Source organism: Sander vitreus, chromosome 2, assembly GCF_031162955.1.
Source record: "Sander vitreus isolate 19-12246 chromosome 2, sanVit1, whole genome shotgun sequence".
NCBI classification, from domain to species: domain Eukaryota; kingdom Metazoa; phylum Chordata; class Actinopteri; order Perciformes; family Percidae; genus Sander; species Sander vitreus.
This window is the reverse complement of record NC_135856.1, coordinates 12043236-12059690: the sequence shown is the minus strand read 5'-3', so window position 1 is coordinate 12059690 and position 16455 is coordinate 12043236. Positions and strand designations below refer to the sequence as shown.

Genomic DNA, 16455 nt, shown 5'->3' with positions numbered 1-16455 from the left:
GATCAACAAAACATTTCATCATCTTTGTGGACTCTGTTGTAATGCATCACAGGCCAATTTGGCATCATTTGAAAGACCGCAGTACCTCGACTTACGTAACACAGACTGGACAGCAGCTGCTCATTATGTTAGACATGTAAAATGTAACTGAGTTAAACTAAAATTCTCTATCTTCACTCCTAAGCCTGCATCAATAACTCTTTAATTGTTTGCAAATGCAGGTAATACCTGGTCTTAATGTTGCTGTTTTTCTCAATTGATTTGTTACAATCTCAAAACATTAGATACTACTAGATTCTACTATGTAGGATACCTGTTTTGTTTGAGATGTAAAAGGCTCAGTCAAAACCTTAAAGCCGTGTTTTAAATCAAATTAATCAATAAGTTAACCATCTGAGGTCTAAGGGCATTCTACACATACTTCTACTTAAATTTACCTTTTTAGGGTATTTGCATACCCATTTTCACATCAAAATGTTCAGAACAAACTCAGCTCTCCGTTTAGTGACGCTCAAATTTTTTCTAAAGCAACGTGTAAAGAGATAATTTGCCGCTAAAGCTTGAAAGTTGAAGTTGGCTTTTTGAAATTCCTCAAATCTCTTTAGAAAACACACCATAACTAATGTGATGTGTTGACAAATTGTTTTGGTGCTTGAAATGAATTGACCAAAGTCTGAGGTTCACGAAGTAGCGTAACATATGATTTAAACAGTAGATACATGTCTGAAATGAACTCTTGTAATATCGCTTTTTGAGTAAGAGTGTTGTCAAACATTGTCAAACATCGGTGCGTCTTTCGTTCTCAGAGGGTTAATGACACCAAAATTACATTTCCCTTTCTCGTTGCTTAAACCAGTAAATTTCACAACCAAAAACTAACATTTGCCTCCTGTGGTGTAAATGTGTTTGAGAAATGACATTTCATGATCTGTACCTTAGGTTAGATGAATTTGACAACATATGATGGTATATGGTAACAGTTCTTTGGGCATTATGACAATATCAGATCAGTCAAAGATATAAAAAAAATTAAGTTTTTTGAATTTGAGTATATTACAGACACAATTAGACTATTAATACAATTAATTAGAAAAGCCATTTTGGTCAACAGAAACAATACACTGAACACACCGAATCACTGAGTCATTTGAAGAGCAGACATTTCACATGTGTGAAAGCAATTAAACACATTTTAATAGGAAAATGAGCTGTAAAAGTAATATACTGAGAATTATTGTCATTTCAGAATCGTGCCAAAGTAATAAAGAAAAATTAACATTTTACAAATCACAATATGGTTATCATAAAGCAAGGCTGATAACATCTTAGGTCCTTTAAATTTAAAGCAATTTTGAACAGGCCTTCAGGGTCTGCAGGAGTGTGTAGGACGTAAGATAAGGCAGGTCTACTTACAATGGAGATCCATCAGCTAGAGAAGTCAGAGAAGAAAAGGCCAAAAAGGCCAGCAGCCACAGCTGGGTCCGACACATCACCCAACCTGATCCCATATCTGCTGTCAATATAGACTGTTGCTCTGCAGAACTTTCCTTTTATCAACTCTCGTCCCGCCTTATGCGCCTTTAATTCTCCTCACTATTGTCTCATCCATTTAAAGGATAGGCTTACATTGTTTGACACACTGGTTAAATGCCCATATGTACATTGAAACAGTTTTTTCTTGCTATAATTCTTGTTCATAGTGAGCATTGGGAGATCCACACTCCATCCACACTTTTCCACACTCGATCCACACTTTTCACATACAGTCATGTGAACAAATTAGGACACCCATGCTAAAGTTGACTAAAAAGAGGAAAAAACAAATCATCTTTAGGAAATTGATCTTAATGCTTTAATTAAAAAAATTAGGAACAATCCAATCTTTAAGGACACCAATTTTCTTTGTGAATGAATAATGTATCGTAAATAAATAAATGTTCTTCCTTAAAATACAGGGGGCATGAGTAAGTACACCCCTATGTTAAATTCCCATAGAGGCAGGCAGATTTTAATTTTTTAAAGGCCAGTTATTTCATGGATGCAGGATACTATGCATCCTGATAAAGTTCCATTGGCCTTTGGAATCGAAATAGACCCACATCATCACATACCCTTCACCATACCTAAAGACTGGCATGGTTTTATTTCAGTTAGCCTAATAGCTGGTTTGATTTGCATTGAGAGATGATCTTATGGAAAGTACCCCATGCCACTCTATGGTGAAGGGTATGTGATGATGTGGGGCTATTTTAATTCCAAAGGCCAAGGGAACTTTATCAGGATGCATAGTATCCTGACTAACTAACTGTAAATATGTTTCAAAGTTTATCTGAAGTAAGTATAAGGCTTAACCAGTCTGAGTCAGTCAAGTCAACTTATTGCTCTCCCCCTGCTGCATCTTAACACTTAAAAATGATTTATTGTTCCTCATTGCTCGAACATTTTCCTAATTTTAATAGGCAAGAATATGGAGAAAAAAGTCTGTTGATCCAGGACAATAATCTTTCAAGTTCCTTAAAAGAATTTCACCTGTGGAACAGTGGAAAAAAGTTTCCAGGTTAAAATAAAAGGTTTTGCCAGGATAATTTGTCTTACAATAGCTAAAAAGGCAGGGCCAATAATTGGTAAAACTTAAAAAAAATAGAGGAGATGGTACATCAAGAGTAGACAATAGCTTCATTTTCCTAATAAAATCCAACAAACACTGTAAACTGATTGGTTGAAAAGAGTTCAGAACACTAGAAGCTATAGGGGCTAGAGCTGGGTGGGCAAGTCTCAGGATGAATACTGGACCTAAAAGCCATTACCTTACCAGGAAAGTAGAGAGGGAAATAAATAAATGTGTACTTAAGAAACAAAAGGCCCTTAAGAGAAATAAAAGTAAAACCTATTTATTTATTTATTGAACTATATTGACTCATTTCTATATGTATTACATAATTTATTTATTTTAAGATGTATTTAATGGGCATATTGATTTATGTATGTATTTATTCATTTATTTATTATTGAATAAAATGGCATTCCATGTACGTGTGGGTATACTGTTGCTTTCAGTTATGTGTTGTGTATCCGCAGGAATAAGTCTGTTCATTAATCATTATCCATATATGAATTTAATCTCAACGATACTGTTGGACAAGGATACATAGATGAATTAATTCATTTAAATTGTGTGATCGGGCTACTTGCACCTGCTGCATCATGACACTTTTTTAAATGGATTTCCTTGCTAAACCAGCTAATAAAACAACAGCATTTCAGTTACACATAGTTTTATTTTATTTTTAAAGATTTGGGCATTTATTTCTATAGGACAGCTTGGACTTGAAAGGGGAAATAGAGAGAGAGAGAGGGAATGACATGCAGCAAAGGGCCGCAGGTCGGCGTCGACCTGCTGCGCCGAGGAGTAAACCTCTATATATGGGCATCTGCTCTACCAGGTGTGCTAATTAGGTGCCCACTTTAGTTTTATTTTTGATAGTGGTTTTACAATAGCTTAAAATGTCAGCTTTATTACTTCTGCAGGTATCGTTAATTGATCTACATGAGTGTATATATTCTGAATCACAACCAAAATAACAGTAATCAGTGTCTATTATTATCTATTCAAACAAAGACAATGAGATTTAAGACCATTACATTTTAATCAATACAGTGTAACATTGTAAGCCCTCATATCCCATAGCAGGGACATTTTGACATAACAAGAATTATGCAAAATAAAAACAATTTAAAATGAATATTTTCCTTTCTTGAGTTTCACTACTGCTGACACCCAAAGAGTTGGTACTGATTAACCATCTCCTCCATGCCCAGACAGGTAATTCTGTGTTCCTCAGTTTGACACTCTGCTTCTGTGGGCCAGTACTCGATCCAGGTTCTCTCTCCGAATACATACTGAAACCTGAGGAAAGCACAGTGAAAAATGACACTCTGTAACATGACATGAAAAGCCTCCTCACCCCTTCCCACAATCACTATCCATAGTGAGAGTAACACTTAAGCTAGAGTACAAGAAAGGCTTTGATTTACTAATAGAAAACAGCAAAAATGTTGAAATGCAAACTCCACACACATTCACACAAAGAACAAACTTACGATTGTTGCCGGGCATCTCTGTGAATATCTTTGGACGTGCCCATGATAAGGTAGGTCTTTCCCGTCCCCAGATCTAAAGACTCCCTGCAGTGGGGATAACTGAGGAATATGCGCTGTTTATTCAGAGGACCCACATCAAGACTTCCTGTAATTCAAGTATAAGAGAACAGAGAAAAGGTAAGGATTAAATGCTAAAGGTGCAGTAAAAAACATTTGTGTTGTATTCTCATATTCCCAGTGAAATCATGCTTAAAGAAATAGTTGGACATTTGGGGAAATACAGTTTTGCCTTCTTGCCGAGAGTTAGATTGATACCTCTAATGATACCACTCTTATGACTGCGTAGCTTACATGCAACTTAGCTTAGGACGAAGACTGAAAACAGGGGAAAACGGATAGCCTGGCTCTGCACAAAGAACAAAATCAACCTACCAGCACTTCTACTTTTGTTTGTTTAATCCGTACAACAAAACGACAATTTGCAATATATATATATATATATATTTTCTTTAAAGATTGATTTTTGGGCATGTTAGGCCTTTATTTATATAGGACAGCTGAAAACATGAAAGAGGAAATGATATGCAGCAAAGGGCGGCGGGGTGGAGTCAAACCTGCGGCCACTGTGTCAAGGAGTAAACCTCTATAAATGGGTGCCTTCTCTACCAGGTGAGCTACCCAGTAGTTACAATTTGCATTTTTAAGGGGGTCAACTGGTCAATTTCTTGGCCAGGACCAATAATCTCTGGAGTGTCTGCTGGTTGCCTGACAATGCAAGCTAAGTTAGCTGGCTGTTAGAGGTAGTTCATTCTCATCTAACTCTCTGCAAGAAAGTATTTAAGTGCATTTTGAACAATAATGTTTCTGTCTGATTGGAAACACCATTGAGATTCAATGTGCCCAAACCACTTCAGAAAGAGGAAAACAAATTGTTATGTCACTATTACCTTTAAGGGACCTTGGGAAAACATCAGTGTCTTGTACATTTCAGGCAGTTCAAAGATAAATACCTACCTTCTTTGATGACTTCCAGTACCTTCGCTTTGTAAATGTCAGTGGACAAATCTTCTTCAAAACTTTCCAGTCTCACTTTGTACACTGAGGACAGACAAGTTGTTAGCAGACTGTAAGCTCACTTACTCATACACACTAACATACACATTTTCTTTTTGGATAAAAGTGCTTTATAAATACAATCCATTCACACTCTCTTACCAAAATCTATTATGCTGGTCTGTGTACTCTCACAGACCTTAGCTGTTCGCTGATCATTGGTGATTTTGTCCTTCTTCTGCATACTGCAGTTCTCTGGAAATACACAATAGGCACAACGTAAATACATAACTGATCAAAAAAGCACATGTGGATGTGTGTGGATGGATTGATGGGTGAGTGCAACTATATCTGATACACAATTTAAGTATGTTAGTGAGTTGTTCTTTAGCTAGCCTGCTGCTCTGACAATACTCCGATCCTGCAGGTGCTTGTTGCCTTGATGGAACATTGTGATGATTATTTTACAATTTACAATCTGGTGATTTACTAAAAAAATTGAATTCCACCGCCATCTCCTTCACCAGATCTTAAAAGGCACTCTACTGGAGGGACAGTATACTGTACCATCTCAAGTAGTACTACGCAGCCTGAGAAAATGCTTATACATTGTCCTCTGTAGCTCTGAAGGGAGTTTTCTATACTCTGAGAGAACAATCCTGGTGATGTCATCATGGTTTGACCATCATTTTTAGCAAAGTTTGCCACTAATAGTGACCATGTCTGTCTGTCAGTCAGTGATTCCACAACTTTGGTCCAGATGGAAGAATCTCAACAACTAAAGGATCGATTTCCATAATATCCGGTAGAGATACGCATGGTGCCCAGAGGATAAATTTGAATGACTCTGGTGATTCCCTGACTTTTCTTGTAGCGCCACCAGCAGGTTTACATTTTTAGCTTCTAGTAACACGTCTCAACAACTATTTGATGGATTGCCATTAAATTAGATTCAGACATTTATGTTTTCCTAAGTACATTGTCATCACCTGTGTGATGTTCGGACTTTTTTTTTTCTTTTAATGAAATGCTTTTTTTTAAATCTTAATTTGTGCAATGTTCATATTCATGACCCAATAACTGCAAAATGAATGACATTTCCAACTAAAATGTGACAGCATGTGCTGCTGTACATAGGTACAGCCTCTAAGAGCCACTAGCATGGCTGTAGACTCTTTATCTTGTTTACTCTTCTCTCAGCCTTAAGTCCCCCAACTTTATTGAGGTACAATAATAAATTGCTGCAGTTTACAGACAATACATGATGATAAGCCCCCACATTGATGGATCAATGCTTTATCTCTATGAAGCACAATGTTAGTGTTGGGTTTTGGTGTTTGTTCAAGAATTTCAGATATAACAAATGTATGTTTACAGTAGACAGATAGTTTGACATCATCCTGGTTACCTTCTGCACATGTGCATTCATCACTTGTACAGAGCCGCAGCAGCTTTCCAGCTTTCCTCTCTGGATGGTAGAATTTAACACAATGTGTTTCTGCAATGGGAAAGAAAGATTTCAGAAAATGTACATAAAATAATTTAAAAAGGTAATAATGCCTGCTTATCCAGTGTTATCTACTGTGACATCTATTGGCAGCAATGTATATGGAGGCATCATATGTTTCAAAGTGTCTCTGAGACTCACGGTCATAGTATTCATAGACAGACACAGCAGCTGGTTGTAAGACTCCCACTTTCAGCTTCTGATGGATCCTAAAAGTGATCTCCTCTGGTCGTGTGTGAGAAACCTGTGGACAAATGTGAGATAGACGTTAAGAAAGGAAGAAGAAGGCAGAGAGAAAAAGTACATAGGTAGGAAACAGTGATCTAACCTTATCCAGGTAGATGATGAGTGAGCCTCTTTCTGACAGGACTGTGTTCATCTCATATTTTGCAATAATGCGGGCTCGTCCTTTAGACAACTACACACACACACACACACACACACACACACACACACACACACACACACACACACACACACACACACACACACACACACACACACAGTCAGACAACTTTCTAAACTTTCTAAAACATCTTGTTCCTCCCAACCATAAACACTGACTGAACTGTATGTGGATGTGGATACATGACGTGTATCTGTATGTTCTTACTAAGTCCAGGTCATTTGTGTTAACGGTGAAGCCGGTTAGCAAGCCAATATCCAGGATTGACATTGATGCATCCCTCTCTTTGTCCTTATACCTGCACACAGCATAGATGGAATAATTAAATAACAGTATAAAAAAGATGGAGATAAAAAAACACTTGTTCACTCATGACTTCTTGATTATACTCACAAAAACTCTATTCTCAGCTTGTATGTGTTCTCATCCTCATCCATTTTCTCTGCAGGAGCAAAATAATGTATATAGTAATTGAGTATTTTGTTTATTCGTTTCTCATAAGGTAAGGTACCTTATGTTGTTTGTACCTAAACAACACATAATGATGAATAAAGAAAGACACAGAGGGCACCAAATTACCTGGGAGGAGTTGGACTGACAAGTTAAACTTCTGACAGTCACTGTCCTTTTCTTTAGGCAGAGCGTAATACAGGGACACCATCTGTCAGACAGATACAATTGCATCTTTATATGTGATGAACTCATAGACATCTGTTTTAAAAATATAGTCCAAACAAGATTAAACAAATATTTAGACATCAATAATCAACTGAGGATAAAACTCAGAACAATAATAACTTGTACTTACTTTCATCGTTGCTTCTCCTGTGCCCGTGGCAGTTACCTTCACATTCTGGTTTATATCTTTGATCTGTGGGACACACACACACACACACACACACACACACACACACACACACACACACACACACACACACACACACACACACACACACAGTCAGATATCATCAAAAGAAACATACAGAAAACATAAGGAATGATGATATTAATGAGCCATTTGTTTGTTTGTCTGTCTTCTCACTTTAGATGTTCTGGTGGCGTAGTGGTTGTCCCTGTTGAAGTTGTACTTGTCAGGCTTTGACCTGCCCGGCAACAAGATGTCCACATTCAGATCATACTCTGGTTCTTTAGCACTAGTCCCAGTACTCTGCTATAGCCTGGTACACTATTATAGTAGCCTAGAGAGAAAAAGAGTGTGTGTGTGTGTGTGTGTGTGTGTGTGTGTGTGTGTGTGTGTGTGTGTGTGTGTGTGTGTGGGAGGGGGGGGGCACACAAAATTTAGAAGAAAAATAGATTATGAGCGAACATAAGCTGCAGGTATCAAGATGGAGAGAGGGGTCTGTGTTACCTGAGTTGATCCATAGCCTCCGCCCACCTTCTGCTGTGTGTTGAACCATCTGACAACAGGTCTGGCTTCTTCAAATGCCTTAATTAACAGAAGACAAGTCAATGGTTGAAATTGTCTGTGGTTGACTGAACTTTGAAGACTTTAGTAAAACTAGAGATAAATCCAGATTATTTTACAGTTATACTTTAAATTGTAATCTGCCATTTTCTAAAGCATAGAGCTTCTAAATCATTTGTTTCTATTATGACACAATCAAACAGCAGATACTTGAAACTTGCCTGATAAAAGCAGTCAATCACAAACTACATGTCCTTGATTTTTCCACAATTGTGTCATTATTGTGTGATTATGCAGAGCAGGATGCTCAAATCAGTCTCTTGTTTTTATAACTATGTCATAATATATACCGTATTTTCCGGACTATAAGTTGCACTTTTTTTCATACTTTGGCTGGTCCTGCGAGTTATAGTCAGGTGCGACTTATTTATGAAAATATATATAATTTAACATGTTTTTATATGTTATTTCATGCTGAAAACATTACCGTCTACAGCCGCGAGAGGCGCTCCATGCTTGTGACAACTATATTCTGCTCCTAAAGACAACTGAGAAAGAAAAGAAACTGCAGGCGACTGCAGGTAGTAAAATACGCAGCCGAAAACGGTAATCGAGCAGCAGAACGAAAGTTTGGAGTGAGAGAGAAAGTTGTGAGGGACTGGCGAAAAGGTTAGTCTTACTGCAATGAAGAAAACAAAGAAAGCTAGTCGCGCGCTGAAATCCAGATGGCCAGAGCTGGAGGAACGAGTCCACAGATGGGTGCTTGAACAACGTGCTGCTGGGAGAGGCTCGTCAACAGTGCAGTTACGTTACGTTAACATACCGGACACCTACCGTATTCAGCCCCTTGTGTGCTATTGTGTAGTTTAATAACTTGCCTTTCCAGATTAAATAGTCCAGTGCGACTTATATATGTTTTTTTTCTCTTCATGACACATTTTTTGACTGATGTGACTTATAGTCCGGAAAATACGGTAACTTATTTTTCTAGGAAACCACATTGAGATTAAATATATATAAGTCAACTCAATATTATCCATATATAATCATAAAGCCAAATTAACAAATGGAAAAATATGGTTACTTAAAGTTACTATTTTTATTTAGTTTTACTGTAATTGGTGCCTTTGCCTGGTCCAATTTATTCCATGAAGTCACAGAATGATTTGCGGCAGGTAGACGGCACTACAGTCACACATTCTGATGGGTCACAGATTTCTTTGTAACATTGGAAAAGCCTGTGTTATTGTATCCAGCCAGGTAAAAGGTATATTTCTTTATAGGCGTAATTGTATTTTAATTTGATTTTAGAAGTTATTTGCTGTAGTTATGGCTGATACTGGGGCAGGGCCATCACAGAAAAAAAGGAAATTAACTTAACTTAAAATTAACTTAACTGACAGAGTGACAGAGGACGGGCAAGAATCCGAGTCAATCTCGGTCGGGCTTTCAACAGATGAAAACAATTATGGGATTGTAAATGACTCAAAACCCACCCCAAATTGTCCCTCATGTATGTAATATGTCTATGTCATTAAAAAATAACTTAATGTGGTTGTACGTCAAATAAAATGACGTCCCCCTTCCATTTAGCGCCCAGTTTTTATTCCTTCTCTGTCCTTGTTTGTCTTGGCCTAATATTTTCTTTTCCCTTGTCCCCCAGTACCTGGGTAAAGCGTCCGTGGGTTTCATGAAATGCGGCATATTAATATAAGTTATTATTACGTTGGTTGCTACAACAAACTCTTAATGCTTTGGCTTGTGACACAGTGACAGTGATAACGTTACCCGGTTTATCTCATGAGACATCCAAAGTAGGCAAAGTTACCGTATGCAACACTTGAAATGCAACGATGCATCTGTAACTTATTTTCTTATTGTAAATGAATGATTTTCTGTCTGAGCAAAACATTCATCACAACTATATAACCTCCCTGTAACGCTAACTCGGTAAACAGTGGGAAATACAGCATCGTAAAGAAAATATCTTTACAACAGCAGGTGTGGTAAGAACACTACTGCTTTTGTCCAAAGTGGCCGCTAGAATTAACACAAACTGAAAGTTACATAGAGTGACTTTAAAAAGTGTAAAACTGAGGCAGTTACATTACTTAGAGACACATTTCACAGACTTGCAAACCCCCTACCCTTTCAGTGAGGTAGAATGGATGAGGACTCAGTTGTATGTTTTCTGTCAGAGTCCTGATTAGACATACTCAAGTGGACATGCTCACCTTGGCCTTGACCAGAGCGAGAAGAGCGTAAGCTGTGGCCTCCCGTGTGTAAACGAGTCCCTTAGGTGTCGGCCAGTGGGACAACTCTGAGAACACATACACAAAAATCTTTATATTACTATGCTTTAACTGAAACAAGATTAATTCACTAATAATTCCTCATCTTAAAATATTGAATTTTATAGAGATAAAATAAAAAATAAAGTAAAATGTGCTTACTTAAAAGAATTTTAACAACTGGTAATTGTTTTATTGTTGTAAGACCATTTACGCGGAAATGAACATACAGGCTACGTGAGAGCCCGACTGAATGTAGTCAATTGAAGCATACATTCCTCAGTGCATGCTATATTGACCGAGAAAGCTGTGTTCTCTTTAGCGGCACTGAGTCAGCAGTGCCTACATGTACTCATGCACTGCGCAAGAGAGTCTGACGCCCGCTCAATCCCAATTCCCAAACCTGCGGCTCTGTGTACAAAAAGTTAGAAAGGTGCCTCTTTTCTTCTTATTTTACTCTTTGATCAGACAACCGATTAAAGAATATAAATACACAAACATGCCTCCATGGTGTTTGGTGCCTGGATGCAGCAGCTACAGAAAGAAGAGAGGACCGAGTAATGACCGTAAACTACCACCAATTACCAACAGGTGTAGAACAGTGCAAACAATAACTTTGTCCGATGTAAAAATTCCCATATATGACGCGAAAGCACCAACATAATTGCTGTGAAATCTTGCCGAAGATGACTACAGCAGGGACAAGCATTCAGAGATAGTTGGAGGTAACAGCAAGGGTTTGAGGAAACATCTGCTGTGCCCACTCTTTTAGAAGCAGGAGAGCCACGGGAGAAGCCAGGCCGAATAGAGGTAAACTGTTCTTAGTTAAAGATAGTTGGATTCGATGCATAGCTAAAATCCCATATGTTGTCTGCTCTATTTAATACTGAGATGGTTTAAAAGTACTACTGCTAATCATTGTTATTTTTATTCTGCCATTGCTACATTCAGATATCAATATTTGAGAGATTCAAATCTGATATTTAAGATTTTTTTACCAATACGTACTAAGCAGGACACTATATGGCTGAAAAATAACATCATCAGTTCTGGTGGAGTCAGGTCCACCAGATGTTTTAGTTTAAGAATGTTGCTGTGTGACGACACCTGGGGAAGCAAATTTGTAGAGGATCTCCTTGTTCAGTTTGTTTTCATTGGCCAGGGCATATGACGTCATGGCAACAGCATATGGGTTGGTGAGGCTGGGCAGACGCCTTTCCAGAAAGTTCACTGCTTTGTCTATACTGCCTGGCAGACTCTGCACAGAAGGAAAAGAAAGGAAGGAGAGTGTAAGCATAAAAGGCTGTCAAATGGGTCAGATAACAGTAGTGCATCTATTTCAAATATCCACTTCTGTTCAGGAATGCCATAGCATTTTAACCTTGGACAATAGCTGAGACTGGATTGAATCGAAGCTAAATATTTTGGTGCCTCGCTTCGACATGTCAACAATCACATCACAAAAACGAGGCATCATTAAGCACCACTCGTGTCAGAGAGGTGGCTGTGGTGTGAAAATGGGATGTCTTTGTTAATCTTCTACAGTATTTAAAAGCAGAGATGTAGACTGTAGAACTTTTTTATAATACAACCTTTAATTAGCAAATTTGTCTCCATTTGGAATGTGTCAATTGCTTCAAAAGAATCCTTTTAGCAAAATTGACCATTCACTAAACCCCTCGCTCTGGGGAGCTGGGGACCTTTGGATGCAGTATGGAAATGTGGTAGGAGCGTCTTCATACAAGCAGTTTTTTTTAACGATTCTAAAACTAAAGAAACTAAAGAAAAATGTAAGGAATGGATTAAACCATGTATTTATCTGCTCTAATGTAGGCTGCAATCTCTAGCATGTCTGTGTAACTTTACCTACAGTGGTAACTAAATGTTAATTCCAAGGCCAAAGAGCACATCATGAGAACTACATTAACGTTAAGTGGCTAATGATAATGTTTAAAAAAGACTAGATGACTAGCACATTAACTTTGTGTCGCTCATCACTATTGTGGAGTCAGTAAATGAAGAAGTGAAAAAGAGAAAACACTGTTTGCAGATTAATGTACTCACATTAACACTGGCAGAACATATGGTGCGAGACTCCTGCATGGCAATGAGGCAGAAGGCCGTCATGGAGGCATCTGAATCTGCGCCCGTCACATCACCCTACACACACAGACACATATTTTTTCATATTCATATATGTAATTGTATTCATCTCAATTAGCTATCTTTGTAGTACCAAGTTTAAGAATTTATGTCAATGAAATCAGTATACGCACAATCATCTCTCCATGGATAACCGCTCCACCTTCTCGAAACAAGCCGTCAGGTTGCTGTGCTTTGAGAATCAGAAACTTGATGGCTTCACAGATGTGTTGGCTTTGCACTGCCACCAGGTTGTTAGCCATGGCAAACACCTTGGAAACATAAGCTGTCAGCCTTGGAGAGGAGAGGAGAGGAGAGAAGAGGAGAGGAGAATGTGTAATGGTTTAGTTTCATGTATATGCATCTCAAGGGGTTACTCCTAATAAAGACATTTTCAACATATGCAGATGTAATACACCATTGTCACATAGTCAGGATCTAAATTAGAGGAGGATATGTAAACAATTATGTATCATGGATGTTTGGATGCTTACCAGGTGCTGCCTGTCGTATAATGCGTGAATGTAGCAAAAGACCCATCATTTCTACGGAAAACAAGCTCATTCTGGTAGCCTGTACACAAACAGCACATACAACCAGTTTGAGAAGTCTTGTTAATTTTTTTCTCTGTAATTATAGCATATTTGGCATAGCTTTTTGTTTGTACTGACAATCTTGGTTAATACATCGTAGTCTATGTGTTGCTTTGAGACTATTAATTCTCAGTGTCCCTAGCCTGTATATGTGGGGCAAGGATATATCATACATTACTGTCTACCAAATTGCTTTTTTTGATACCAAGTCTACCAATCAGAAACTTTAAAATCCCACAGGAGGGGAATCAACCAACTATTAAGATTTCTGGTATCTGTGCTAATAAATACATCTTTGAGCCCACCGGTCTTGATGTGTTGGAGGGCTTCGTTACGTTTCTGAAAGCCCACAGTTTCCCACTGGTTGGTTTTGTCCAAATATGTGGCTGCAATGACTGGTAGGGTCATCCTGATCATGTTCTGCTCTCCACAGCCGCCAGGCTGGACGATCAGAGTACCCATAGAGTTCCCACTAACGGCGTTCTCCACCAGCGCAGAAACTTGTTCTCTCCCTGCACACACGCACACACACACACACACACACACACACACACACACACACACACACACAAACAAAATATTCAATGGGAAGAAACAAAACTAAAATGCAACGAGTAAGGGGGGATCATATCACCAATAACAACATTAAGAACAATACAGTACCAATTAGCACCTATGCAGAGTTCATTGTACAGGCACTGTATGACATAACATGCCGAAATATAACATAATATCTGACCTGTCACAGAGATCTGTGTGCTAGTAGGTGTATTTCGAACCAAATCTTTTATAGGAATTCCACTGTTGAGAGTTTCTTCTTGTTTACCACCTAAAGGGAGAAACAGTGGGCAAGTTGGGAGATCAGGTAGCAAATGGTAAAAATATAATATTACATAATTACTACATAATGTGTCTATTTAATGGGTAAACTCACCTACACCTTTAGTAGTGGGGTCTAGAATTATAATCTGAGGAGATTTAACCAGTACGCCTTCAGGCTGAAAAAAACAACAGTGAGGACAAATATTACAAATTACAACTATTTTGGAGCAATCTATCTGTTGGTGTGCAACAAAATACAATTATGGCTTGAATTTGATTAAAATATTCCTTTGTTGTTGTTCTGTTTCTCTTTCTTATTTACAGTTCATTTTGAAAACACTGATACAGTTTATATTTGTATAAAAGTTAAACCTAAAAAGATATTTGTTTTCCTACGCTGACTTTAACATGGGAGATCGCTGTTCTTTTCTCTTACCACCACCAGCAGCTTCTTTATGATTCCATCATTTAGTGAAGAATCTTTAACAGCTGCTTTGACCTCAATGCTATATGTTCCTTCTTTCATAGGAATAATGATGAAGGGTACAGCTCGTGTAGTTTGGGCCCCCATTTTGACCTCCTGACGATACCGTCCACGTTTAGAGGCTGAACTGCACACATGCTCCTCCTCAGTCAGATCCACACGCACCTTGAAAACGAGACAAAGATGGAGAAAAAGACTGAAATATGTGAAGTGCATAATAAGGATCATAATCATCAGTTTTATTTAGTGGTGGAAGAAGTATTCAGATTCTTCACTTAAAGCTACATTGTGTAAGAATTTCTTCCATCTAGTGGTGAAATTGTATATGACAACCAACTGAATATTACTTTCTAGCCCTTCCCATTCCGAGCACATTTCAACTCCTACAGTGGCCGAACCCAAAATTTGCTCTTAGTATCTCCATCGTTTACACGCAGCTGTTGTAGCCACTGTAATTGGTCTTGTTGCTTTGCCTGTCGCGATGTCGTTTTAATTCTCTTTTTCGCTTCCCTGGCGAGTAATCTCCCCCTGGCATTCGTCACAGTGCCACTGAGTTTAAAAGCGTCCCTCTTTGGCCAATGTATTTTAAAGATGGAGGCGCTACATGGCTGCCGTCATTGGAGCGACTCGCTCGCATGTATTCGGAATGATTCTGAATGGCAGATACTATGCTTAGGAGAATACTTTGATTAGTTGGTGGAAGTAATTACACATGAATGAGCACATATTTGTGAAAGAACAAGGGGTGTTTTACTAAGAATCAACTCAAAAAATTACACAATGTAGGTTTAAGTAAAAGTACTAATACCATACTGTAAAAAAAATACTCTGTTACAAGTAAAAGCCCTCCATTGAAAATGTTACTCAAGTAAAAGTATGTATCATCAGGAAAATGTACTTAAAGTATAACAGTAAAAGTACTCAATGCAGATCAATCCTCACATTTTAGAAACTGGAAATGATCATAACAGTTCTGTCAATCAGTTAAGTGTTTAATTGGCTAATCATTTCCGCTGGACTTGTAGGCTGTTATATTGTTGGGTAGTTTAATTCATAATAAAACATTGTATTTTATAAACTAAATGTGTTTTGTGTGCAAAAAAAATAATTTGTAAAGTAACTGGTAACTAAAGCTGTCAGATTAATGTAGTGGAGTAAAAAGTACAATATTTCTCTCTGAAATGTAGCGGAGTAGAAGTAGAAAGTGGCATGAAAAGAAAATACTCAAGTAAACTACAAGTACCTCAAATTTGTACTTAAGTACAGTACTTGAGTAAATGTTCTTAGTTACATTCCACTACTAGTTTTATTTAAGGTCACCTAACAATAATCATGTTTCCATCTAACTGTCAAGCGAATGTTAAGCAAACTTTTAAAATGACGCAAAAAAAAAAAGAAAATGCGAATTAGAAGCGTTTCCATCAACTGGCAAAGCATAGTTTCGTCACAAGTTGACGTTACGCATAGTTGTAGATTGCAAACCGGCTTGCTAAATCAAAGAGTTTAGAAGCTAAGTTCTTTGGCTAAATGGAGAGAGGTAGCATTGTACAAGTTGGCCACCTGTGCAGAATACAGGGTTGTGGCAGAGACATTTGGTGTCAGTAAGACAACCGTACATCGCTGTGTATAC

The 16455-nt window shown here is 38.0% G+C and overlaps 1 pseudogene; it reads right to left on the bottom strand.

Moving 5' to 3' along the window:
* Positions 1-16455, bottom strand: part of LOC144531064 (complement C3-like) — a 52468-nt pseudogene that overhangs the window by 23051 nt on the left and 12962 nt on the right.